This window comes from Arvicanthis niloticus, chromosome X (assembly GCF_011762505.2).
Source record: "Arvicanthis niloticus isolate mArvNil1 chromosome X, mArvNil1.pat.X, whole genome shotgun sequence".
Lineage (NCBI taxonomy): Eukaryota > Metazoa > Chordata > Mammalia > Rodentia > Muridae > Arvicanthis > Arvicanthis niloticus.
In genome coordinates, this window is record NC_047679.1 from 58,256,699 (window position 1) to 58,268,847 (window position 12,149).

The 12,149-nt window shown below is 37.0% G+C and overlaps 1 long non-coding RNA gene across 23 annotated transcripts in view; it reads right to left on the bottom strand.

Moving 5' to 3' along the window:
• The window catches only part of LOC117695393 (uncharacterized), an 86,785-nt gene that overhangs the window by 12,575 nt on the left and 62,061 nt on the right, over positions 1-12,149 (bottom strand). For 12 of the 23 annotated variants that reach the window (XR_013106100.1, XR_013106104.1, XR_013106110.1 and 9 more), the window contains one exon: positions 6,419-11,445. This is a non-coding gene — a long non-coding RNA (uncharacterized LOC117695393). Of the gene's footprint in view, positions 1-499; positions 579-6,418; positions 11,446-12,149 lie in introns of those variants that run through there. The other 11 variants (XR_013106114.1, XR_013106115.1, XR_013106102.1 and 8 more) reach the window with 4 other exon arrangements.

Genomic DNA, 12,149 nt, shown 5'->3' on the forward strand with positions numbered 1-12,149 from the left:
TGTTCTTTTTACATTCAACTCAATTTTTCTTTAGATACTGGATATTGAAAATGGGGCCTCCAAAATGCCCAACAGTGGGGACAAGTAACTTGAAGGGGCTGCCTCCTGTAGCCAGGCAGGACCCTCCAGTGGAGGGATAAGGACACCAACCCACCCACAAAACTTTTGACCCAAAATTGATCCTGTCTGAAAGTAATGCAAGGACAAAGATGGAGCAGAGACTGAGGGAATGGTCCACCAATAACTGGCCAAACTCAAGACCCATCCCATGGTCAAGCACCAATCTTTGACACTATTAATGGTATGTTATGCTTACAGACAGGAGCCTAGCATAACTGTTCTCTGAGAGGCTCTACCCAGCAGCTGACTGAAACAGATGCAGATACCCACAGCCTAACATTGGACAGTGGTCAGGGACTCTTTTGGACAAGTTAGGGGAAGGATTGAAGGCCCTGAAGGGAATAGAAACTCCACAGGAAGATCAACAGAGTCAACTAACCTGGACCCCTGGGAGCTCTCAGAGACTGAGCCACCAACCAAAGAGCAGAACCATCTTGCAGGCCTTTTTCTAACTGTACCTGTTAAAATGAGAACACATTGAATATTTTCAGTGTCTCCACTGAAACTTAGTTGACATATAGACAAAGATTTATTTCTGGGATCTTTGTCCTATTACACATTATTTTGATTACTGTGGCTTTACTCAATGAGCAGTTTGTAGGTAGAAATATAGAATCCTGTGTCAATATTTAAAAGACAAATATCCAATTAATAAATGGGTAAAGTATCTAAATAGTTTCTCCTAGGATAAACAAATGGCTGACAAACATTCAAGAAGCTGCTGAAAAGCCAATAACCATCAAGGACATGCTACAATGTCCTTGTAGTTTTGTCCAAGGACAAACTACAATGAGATAACACTTGTCATACAATGCGATGATAACAAGAAAAAAGAAAAAGTGTTGTCATAGAAATTCAGGAATGTGAACACATTCACTGCTGGTAAGACTTTTAAATCCTGTTGCTGAGGACAGTTCAGCTGTTCTTCAAAAAGTTAAACATAAAGGTACATATGACCTAACAAATCTATCCTAGGTTTAACCCCTAACAAAGAGAATTGAAAATGTCTACACAAAAGGTTACACACAAATGTTTGTAGCATCACTGCTCACAAGAGATCCAAAGTAGAAACAACCCAAATGTTGTTCATTAAAGAATGAGGGCCAAGGTGTTCATACAGTACAATTTTATACAACAAATAAAAAGAAGCAAAGAAACAAAGAGTTGACCAATGGGATTGCATAAAATTAAAAAGCTTTTGCACAGCAAAGGAAACCGTCATTAGAACAAAGAGACAACCTACAGAATAAGAGAAAAAATTTTGCCACCTATACATCTAACAAAGGATTGTTAGTAATATCTATAATCTATAAATAACTCCAAAAATTAAATACCAGGAAACCCCATACAGCCAATAAACGGCCTGATGAATACATGGTCCTGTAGTCACTGACCACCTCTGGTTCTTACACTCTTTCTGACTTCTGGAAGAGGGCTTTCACAATGATCCCTGAGCCTTGGGAGGAAGGGATATGATATAGATGTCCTATTTAGGGTTGAACATCCCCAAGTCTATTTTTGTGGTACTCTGTGTTAATTGTCATTTAGTGCAAATAAGAGCTTCTTTGATGAAGGTTGGGAGTTGTATAATGAAAGCCATTAGGAGTTGATTTAATACTATGTCCATTTAACAGAATAATAATAGCCTTGCTTCTATGGCCTATGACCTGTCTAGCCATAGGTTCTTAGCCCAATAATGTGAGATACAGGTTTCATCTTATGGATCATGCCTTAAATCTAATCAGAAAGTGGCTGGTTACTTTCATGATGCTCATGCCACTTGCAAGGTTTATAGCTGGGTCAGATATTTACATGGCATTAGAAAAGGAACTAGAAGAGGAGAGGAGGAGTTCTAAAAGAAGGGGGAACAAAAGAAGGAAGTGGCATGAAAGCAGAAGGGAAGATTACTTATTTGAGAGGAGAAAGGGTACCAGCAAAAAGGGGAAAAGTTATACAGGAGATGATGGTGGAAAGGCAAACAAAAATGGAGAATAATGATTTATATGTATAAAAATTTCACATAGAAGAGTATTTCTTTGAATGACAACCAAAAATTAACTTAAAATTTAAAAAGAATGTAAGTAAACAAATAAAATCTTGAAAACATTATATACTATATAAATTAAGCCTGTCACAAAAGAACATGTTGTATGATTTAGTTTATGCAAAATGTCTCAAATGAGAAATTTCCCCAAGAATTGTAGGTTATAGTTCACTTAAGACTGGTTGGATTGAAGAAAACTGGAGGAAGCTATGAGGGTCATGAAGGTCTATGAGTATATTCATTTTAATTGTACTCTTCAAGTATGGGAATTGTATGATATATGAATTATATTTCTCTTTAGCTTCCTACAAAGGTATTATATGGGACTTAGTACACAAAAGAAAAAAGTAAAAAGCTCATCCTTTATTTGCATTTGATTAAACATATCTGCATAAAGTCTATTTCCACAATCTCCTGGTTTCACTGTGTAAGTATCTCTCAGTTATTCACCCTAAACTGTTTTATCTAATTGAGACTCTGGTTTGTTATTGTCATGGTTTGAATATGCTTGGCCCAGAGAGTGGCACTATTTGGATATGTGACCTTGTTGGCAGTGTGTTAGTGTGGGTGTGGGCTTTAAGACTTTCATCCTAGTTTCCTGGAAGCCAGTATTCTATTAGCAACCTTCAGATAGAGATGTAGAACTCCCAGTTCCTCCTGTACCATGTCTGTCTGGATGCTGCCATGTTCCCACCTTGATGATAATGAACTAAACCTCTGAACCTGTAATCGAGTCCGGATTAAATGCTGTCCTTATAAGAGTTGCCTTGGTCATGGTGTCTGTTCACAGCAGTTTGGTCATAGTGTCCACAGCAGTAAAACCCTAAGGCAGTGATTAACATGTAAGCTTTGGGATGGTACAAGGTCAGACAGCAAAGTTCCATTTGTACGTTCTTAGAATTGTAATCACTACAAATGAGAATAAAACTGAGTACCAGTCCAAGGAACACACTATTCCAGCTGGCTAAATATGTTTCAGTAGAGAAGTGAAAAATTCTTGGGACTACTGGTGATCACTGTCAAGTTTCTAACTATCTGTAGCAGAAAGCAACAGTAAGAGCATTGAGCATGAAGTCTGAATGAAGCTTTATGCACTGTGTACATAGTTCTATAAATAAAGTGCTGGGAAAATATGTTCACCCTCATTGAGAGTACAATGTTGGGGAGAGATTCTTTGAAGGGGCCTGGTATCCACATCTGACATAATGTTTGAAGAAAAATGTCATGGTGTTAACACCTAAGTCTGTGGAGGCTCCCATGGGGTGAAGGTAGAGGGTGGCTTCCAACTGTTCACTTCTCTCTAGTTAAGTTGTGCTTCATCCTCCCTCCTGACAGCTTCTCTCCTCTGTTCAGTAATCTGGGCTCTGTAAGAAACTTAGGTATCTAATCACATAGCTATAACTTAATTGGTCCTAGCTTCTAGTTGCTATAGTGATGGGACCAGGTGCTTTGCTCATTAAGATGGGAGCATCTCACTAAGGTGGGAGGGGACAGCATGAGAAGGTAGAGGCTGAAATGAAATACTTTTAAAATTCCTCAATGTGATTAAAATTCCATTTAAACTATTTCCTACTCTCTCCATGAAATTAGAGTCTTAATCAGGATTAAAGCCTTTCAATGGAGATAATTCCAAGGCAAGGATAAGGCTTCACACAGTCAGGACCTATAGTAGTTACAGATAACAGCATTGAAAAGACTCGGGGAACAATGAAGATCAGGATCTAAGTATCTATCAACACATAAATGGTTAAAGAAAATGTGGTATACATACCCAATGAATACTATTCAGCCTTAGCAAAGAAGGAAATAATGTTGTTCTAGACCATATGAATAAACCTAATGGCGTGGGTTTTTTTTTTTTCTTGTCTTGAATCTCATTTTATTTATGCCTTTTTGACTATGACAACTTCTCTTGTTTTGATAGCACTAAACAGTTTTGAAAATTCTTGGCCAAATGTTTTATACAGTGTCCCTCAATTTATAGCCCTGATGTTTTTCTTATATTAGGATTATGGATTTGGGGTGGAATAACACAAAGGCAAAGTACCATTCTCTCCATATTACATCAAGGGTACTTGTTATCAGTATGATTTAATGGTCCTGACCTTAGCACTAGGCCAACTGGCCGAGGCAGTGCTCATTAGGTTTCTCCAATACAAACCAATTCTTTCCTCATTTTTGCTGTACTCCTTGCAAAGAAGTCACTATGAACAGCCTGCATGTACAGATTAGGAGTTATAATTTCCTGCTTAAGAGATAGCATTATAAATTATTTAGAATTCTTCTGCACCAAAGATTTATCTTCTCTATTCAGTTTTTTTATTTAAGAAATTATGCTAATAAGAATTCATGGATATTTATTTTAGTCTTCAGGTAATAATCAAATAATACCTATTTAATTGTTCTAATTTTCCTAGCTTTGACCATTAGGAATTTTTTTTGGTTGGCTACTAGGTCCCTTTGATGTCCCTCATTATTTTAGGTTTTTGTTTGTTTTCTTTGGGTTGGGATCCTTTTGATTGTTAAGCAGTGCCTTACTTTGCTACACTATGTGTGTGTGTGTGTGTGTGTGTGTGTGTGTGTGTGTGTGTGTGTGTGTGTTTGACTTTAGGTTTGTAAAAGGGCAGAATCTATAAACATTTAACAAATAAATAGTATTTAAATGTTTATGTGAGAAATGAACATCAAACTTAAAGCAACATGTTTGTAACACATAATCATGGAAGTAAATTTCTTTCCAAGAGACATCAACAAAAGTGAAAACTATGTATCAGAATGTTATATAATAAGGTGTGATGGTTAATTTTAATTGTTCATTTGACATAATCTAGAATCACACAGAAAGAGAGTATCAATAAGGGACTGTCTAGATCAGGTTGGCCTATGGGCATGGTGATTATCTTGATTATGTTAACTGATGAGGGATGATCCATCCCACTCTGAGTGGCATTATTCATTGGATTTGGCTTCTGGAGAGAAGATGCTGAGCACAAATATACATGTGTGCAATCACTTCTCTTTGTTCTTGATTGTGGATTTAAAGTTCCTGACTCTTTGACTTTGCTACTATGGTGGACTGTAATTTGAAATTTTGGTTAAAAATAAGTTCTTTCTCCACTAAGTTGAATTTTATTCATTTTTATTTTAAAATATTCCCATATAATATATTTTGACCATATTTTCCCTCCAACTTCTTCCAGACCGCTGACTCTTACATTCTTTCTGATCCCTCTTCTGTGATGTCCCCTGAGCCAGGTGTAAGGGTTTTGTTGTAGATGTGTCAGTTGGGGCTGAACACACCACAGTCAGTTGTTCTTGGCATTTTGACCAGTTGTGAATCTCTGTAATGGTTTTTTATCTGCTGCAAGAAAGAAGGTGATGGGGGAGAGCTGAATTTATCTGTGTATAGAATGTAGTTATAAACTATACTGGTTTAGTGAAGTGGCAGTAGCCAATTCTCTTGGCTTCACCAACCAAGGGTAATAGGGTAGGGTTACAGTACCAGGTATGAATTCCCTTCTATTGGATGGGCCTTCAGCCCAGTCAGATGGCTGTTGGTCACCTCAGGATATAAGTGCCACTAATTTAACTTTCAGGATATCTTGCCATTCTGGTCATTTTTGTAGACGTTACAGATAGGCACTACTATTGATTGCTTTTGTCCTTTGGCAGCTTGAGTAATTCCTTTCAGTACTATGAGAACTGGTCAATTCCTCCAAATCCTGTATATGTTCTTCAGCAATATGCTCTTTACCTTCTATTATCTGGGGGGCTACCAAAGGCAATAGCAATAGCCTTTAATTTGAAGGAAGTGTTTCTTGAATTCACCTGATCAACAACTCAAAGGACGTTTCCCATGCCTGGAACTAGAGTTTTTGTTAGATAGTTCTCTTGGTGGAATATTGTCATCTCACAAAGCATAAGACACACACACACACACACACACACACACACACACACACATATATATATATATATATATATATATGATTACCCATGTCTTTTTTCAACCTTAATATTATTCGTCCCACTTCCCTCTCCCTTTGTGTTGCTCTCCCTCCCCCCCACCGGAGGTATGTTGCTCTCCACCCTCATTTTTTCCATTTTCCCATTCATAGCACCTGTGTCCTATTATTCCCAATAGAAATGAAAGTAGGACAACAGGTTAGCAATTCACACACAACCACAGAATCACGTTGAATAATTATTACATGAAAAATTGAATTTCATGAATATCAACAAGAAACATCATAATCAAAGAGAGAGACCATTTTATTCAATGTCATTTGGGCTTTTGAAGACACATAAGTGTACTATCATTTTAAATATAGCTCTTACATTTTTGTGGCATTAGAGATTAAACTCAGGGCCTTGCAAATGCTAAACAAAAGCTCCCCTACTGAGCTACACCCCCAGCCCTCAATATAGCTTTTAAATAGAAATTTAAACACTGATTAAATATCGCTTCTTATGTATGTGAACAACAATTTAAGTGATGAGGATTGGGGGAAATGTTCTCTGGGAAATTGCTTGGGGGAATACAATTTGGCACAATTTTTCTTGTGACAAATAAAGCAGTATCTGTGAAATACATCATCAAAAATCTCCATGCTGTACTCTGACACAGAATATATACACACACACACACAGGTGTGTGGGACAGTACTGCAAAAAAATCACATGTACATGGTCACAATAAAAAATTGGTTGAATAATCATAATAGCTCCATATTCTGAAATAGTATAATAATTAAGCATGGGGATGGGGTATATATTTACTTATCTTAGTAGAAGATTTCATAGCTGCTAAGTGTCTATTACCTCACATATCTGATTATTTTAACAGTCATTATAATCATATCATTTAAAAAATAATGTTGATTAGGATATACTCATATGACTCATTTCTGTTTTGGAAAGGGTTTCACCAGATGACTATCTATTACTACATTCTAAATACTTAACCATATACACAGAGAAGCTGGTGAGGAGTAGTCTCCAGTAAACAATACATATGTACCTCTTATTGCACATACTTTACTAACATTTTAGAGGAGGGTTTTTAACTCTACATAAATTTGAGAGGGCCTACATAGCATTTCTGGAGGTTGTACGTCTGTTTGAATTTCTTAATAACCTGCCAAGGAAAGAAAAAGAACTATCATTTTATATTCACTTTTCCATTTCAACTATTTTCTTGTAATAACTAAATTCTCTTTGATAAAATTTATAATATATTTAAACTGATAAAACAGAAAAAGAACTAAAATGTATTGTATTCTCATTAAAAATATTATAGTTCTCTTTCTCAAGTCTGAATCTAAGATCTAAACACTTAAATTGTTAACAAACTGAAGATAATGAATGTAAGAAGAAGTAATGTACAAGATTACTTTTGTTAAAATCGTGAAAATAGCTCAAGGCCAGTGGTGTGGGATTCATCCAGTCTGCGCCTGTGCCTAGAGCAGCCCTAAGGACTCAGCTCTGCCCAACCCCCCAAAACCCAGAGGAGGCTGGGCTCACAGGAGTTGTAACATGCCCAGGAGTGTAGGTGAGTAAACCACACACCCCTCAACAGGGAGTAATTTGGGACCCAGGAACTCTATCAAGGCCAGTAGCACAAGGATCCTTCTGGTCTGTGCCTGTGCCTGGAGCAGCCTCTGCACCCACCCCACCCCCAAAACCCAGAGGAGGCTGGACTCCCAGGAAATCTAGCACATAGGAACATAGGATAATAGGATCACAGGGTTTCAGACTCCAGTCAAATATAGTGAGTGAAGGCAGCACTAGAAATAACCGGATGGAGAAAGGCAAGCTCAAGAACATAAGAAACAAAACCAAGGTTACTTGGCATCATAAGAATCTAGTTCTCCCACCATAGGAAGTCCTGAATACCTGATGACACCAGAAAACCAAGATTCAGATTTAAAATCATTTCTCATGATGATGATAGAAGACTTTAATAAGGACATAAATAACTCCCTCAAAGAAATACAGGAGAATACATGTAAACAAGGAGAAGCCCTAAAAGAGGAAACACAAAAATCTCTTAAAGAATTACAAGAAAACACAACCAAACAGGTGATAGAATTGAACAAAATGATTCAGGACATAAAAATGGAAGTAGAAACAATAAAGACATCACAAAGAGAGACTACCCAGGATATAGAAAACCTAGGAAAGAGATCAGGAGTCATGGATGCAAGCATAACCAACATGAAAAAAAAAAGAGATCTAAGAGAGAATCTCAGATACAGAACATGCCATAGAAAACATTGACACAATGGTCAAAGAAAATACAAAATGCAAAAAACTCCTAGCTGAAAACATCCAGGAAATCTAGGCCATAATGACAAGACCAAACCTAAGGATAATAGAAGAAATCAAACATTCTTAACTTAAAGGGCCAGTAAATATCTTCAACAAAATTATAGAAGAAAACTTTCCTAACCTAAAGAGATGCCTATGAACATACAAGAAGCCTCCAGAACTCCAAATAGACTAGATCAAAAAAGAAATCCACCCCATCACATAATAATCAAAACACCAAATGCACAAAACAAAGAAAGAATATTAAAAGCAGTAAGGGGAAAAGATCAAGTAACATATAAAGGCAGACCTATCAGAATTATACCAGCTTCTCACCAAAGACCCAAAAAGCCAGAAGATCCTGGACAGATGTCATACAGAACCTAAGAGATCACAAATGCCAGCCCAGGCTACTATACTCAGCAAAACTCTCAATTACCATAGATGAAGAAACCAAGATATTCCAATGACAAAACCAAATTTACACAATATCTTTACACAAATCCAGCCCTACAAAGGATAATGGAGGGAGACCACCAACACAAGGAGGGAAATGATACCTTAGAAAAAGCAAGAAAGTAATCTCCAAGAAACCAAAAAGAAGATAGCCACACAAACATAACTCCATCTCTAATAACAAAAATAACAGGAATCAACAATCACTTCTACCTTAATATCTCTTAACATCAATGGACTCAATTCCCCAATAAAAAGACATAGACTATTGGACTGTATATGTAAACAGGACCCAGCATCTTGCTGCATACAGAAAACGCGCCTCAGTGACAAAGACAGAAACTCAGAATAAAAGGCTGGAAAACAATTTTCTAAAAAAAATGGTCCCAAGAAACAAGCTGGAGTAGCCATTCTAATATCGAATAAAATTAACTTTCAACCAGAAATTATCAAGAAAGATAAAAATGGACACTTCATACTTGTCAAAGGAAGAATCAACTAAGATGAAATCTCAATTCTGAACTTCTATGCATGAAATGCAAGGGCAGCCACATTCATAAAAAAAAACTTTACTAAGCTCAAAGCACACATTGCACCTCACACAATAATAGTGGGAGTCTTCAACACACCACTCTCATTAATTAACAGGCTGGCAAACCAAGGACAGGTAAGATTCTGCACAGTCTTGCCAACCTAAGACATAAATGCATTGCTTCTGATAATGCATATTCCATGAGGGGTAAAGAAGATATTCTTGTCAGAAGGACCTAAGACAGGCTCAGTCTTGTTAATGAAATAAAAAAGGTGGAGAGGTGTAGAGCCTTTGGGGCTGTTTGGCAAGAAGCTGACATGGGCCAAGGACAAGGAAATGGGCTGCTTGGCAGGAATATGACATTGGCCAAGGACAAGGAAGTAGGCTTCAGGCAGGAATCTAAATATTAGGCTAGAACGAAGAAGTAATTTCAGGTAGGAGCCTAAATCTAAGGCTACAACAAAGAAGTAATTTCATACAGGAATCTAAATTTTAGGCTAGAACAAGGAAGTAGGCTTCAGACATGAAAATGACTTTGGGCTAGGACAGGAAATTAGGCTCAGATACTTTGGTCATCCTGATAAGCTCTTAGAGACAGTGATCACAGGAGTGCACACATAATTAGATTTAATGCCTTGCTTGTTCTTTGACTATTTGTGTTTATTTTCTTGCTTGTTCCTTGACTATTTGCATCTATTGTATTACTAGACCCTCAACCTAGAAGTGACCTTAATACATGCATGTAATCAAAATGAAAGGAGGGGGATGGGATAGGGGGTTCTAGGGAAAGGAAATGGGGAAAGGGATGACATCTGAAATGTAAATAAATAAAATATCCAATAAAAATGATTTTTAAAAATCATGAAAATAATACATTATATAAAACCAGAAAGCAAGGAGTGAGTGTCAAATTAAGTGAAGGCCAGTAACTGGTAAAGGAAGTTCTTTGGTTTTACCAGGTCTTACAGGGCGTGTGTGTGTGTGTGTGTGTGTGTGTGTGTGTGTCTGTCTGTCTGTCTGTCTGTCTGTCTGTGTTTTAAGCTGGTTTGCAATGAATCCTGATAGATGCTAAGAAACTGTGTACAGGAAACAAGAATGTCTCTTTTCTCAGTTCCCTAAGAAGTTATTAACAATCTTCCCACAATACAACATAATTCTTCATTTATTCTGGTGGTTTGAATGAGACTGACCTATACAGGCTCATATATTTGAATATTAAGGTTCCCCCAGTGGCTGTTTGGAAAGAATTAGGAGATGGTGTGGCCCTGATGAAGGTGGGTTACCACTGGAAAAGGACTTGAGGTTTCAAAAAGCCTTTCACCATCCCCAGTTCACTTTTCACCTTCAGCTCATATGCATGGGAGGTGATCTCTCACCATGCCTTCTTTCTGGTATCTATCTATCTATCTATCTATCTATCTATCTATCTATCTATCTATCTTCTGGCTACAATTCAGAACAATGGCAATACTGAATGCTAGCAGGGATATAGGGAAATGGGAATTCTTATTCACTGCTGGTGGAATGCAAAATGATAGACATTCCAGAAGAGTAGCAGTTTTCTGCAAATCTAAACATAATTTTCTCATATGATATGGTAATTATACTCCATTTATTCAAACGAATTGAAAATGTACATTATATATTCAATCTCTGGTTCTGAAAAAATAAAACAAAAATTTATGTCTAAACAAAACCTGCTCATAAATGTTTCTTGAAGTTTAATACACAATTGTCAACTCTTGGACACAAACAAGATATCCTTTAGTAGGTGAAAGGATAATCTGAATGTATGTTCATGTGATATATTTATATTGCTATTGTCATTGCTTTAATTTGTAATTCTCAGAAATGATGGTGAACATCACTCTTGAAATACTTATCTGGCATGTGTACATTTTGGTGAGATGTCTGTTTATATCCATTTCCCCATTTTCAAACTGAGATTCTGATTTTCTTTCTGGCTATAAAGCCTCAGAAGAACCTAGAATAAAAAAGGATTAAAAGCAATATCAAAGAATACCCATGTCTAGGCATTATTTGGGTCCTGACTTCATCTTATTTTTAAAAGATATATTTATTTATTATTTTAACTCTCTCTGTCACTCCCTGTCTCTCTGTCTCACTCATGCTTTCTCTCTCTCTCTCTCTCTCTCTCTCTCTCTCTCTCTCTCTCTCTCTCTCTCAATCTCTAGTGTGTGTATGTGTGGGGGGGTGCATGCAAATGTGTGGAGGATCCCAGAAAGGCCAGAAATAGCTTTGTTTCTCATAGAACTGGAGTTACAGGTATTTATAAGCCACACAGTATGCTAGAAATCAAAGTCATGTTCTCTGCAAGAACAATATATGATATTAACCACTGGGATATATCTTCAAACTGTCAAAGAATATTGTAAGTGAATAATTGACTTCTAGGTAGGGATTTGAGGGAGTATTATGTAATAAGGCTTTTTAAAGAATGATAAGTGAATATGTTTTCCTAACAGCCCTTTTCTTTTTGTTCTGTTTTGTTTGTTTGTTGTTTTTGTGTTTTCGACACAGGGTTTCTCTCTGTAGCTCTGGCTGTCTTGAAACTCACTCTGCAGACCTGGCTGGCCTTGAATGTGGAGATCTGCCTCCTGAGTGCTGTGCTTAAAGTATGTGCTGCTACCATGGTCAGAAAACACCCTTCTCTTTTAAAACAGCTGT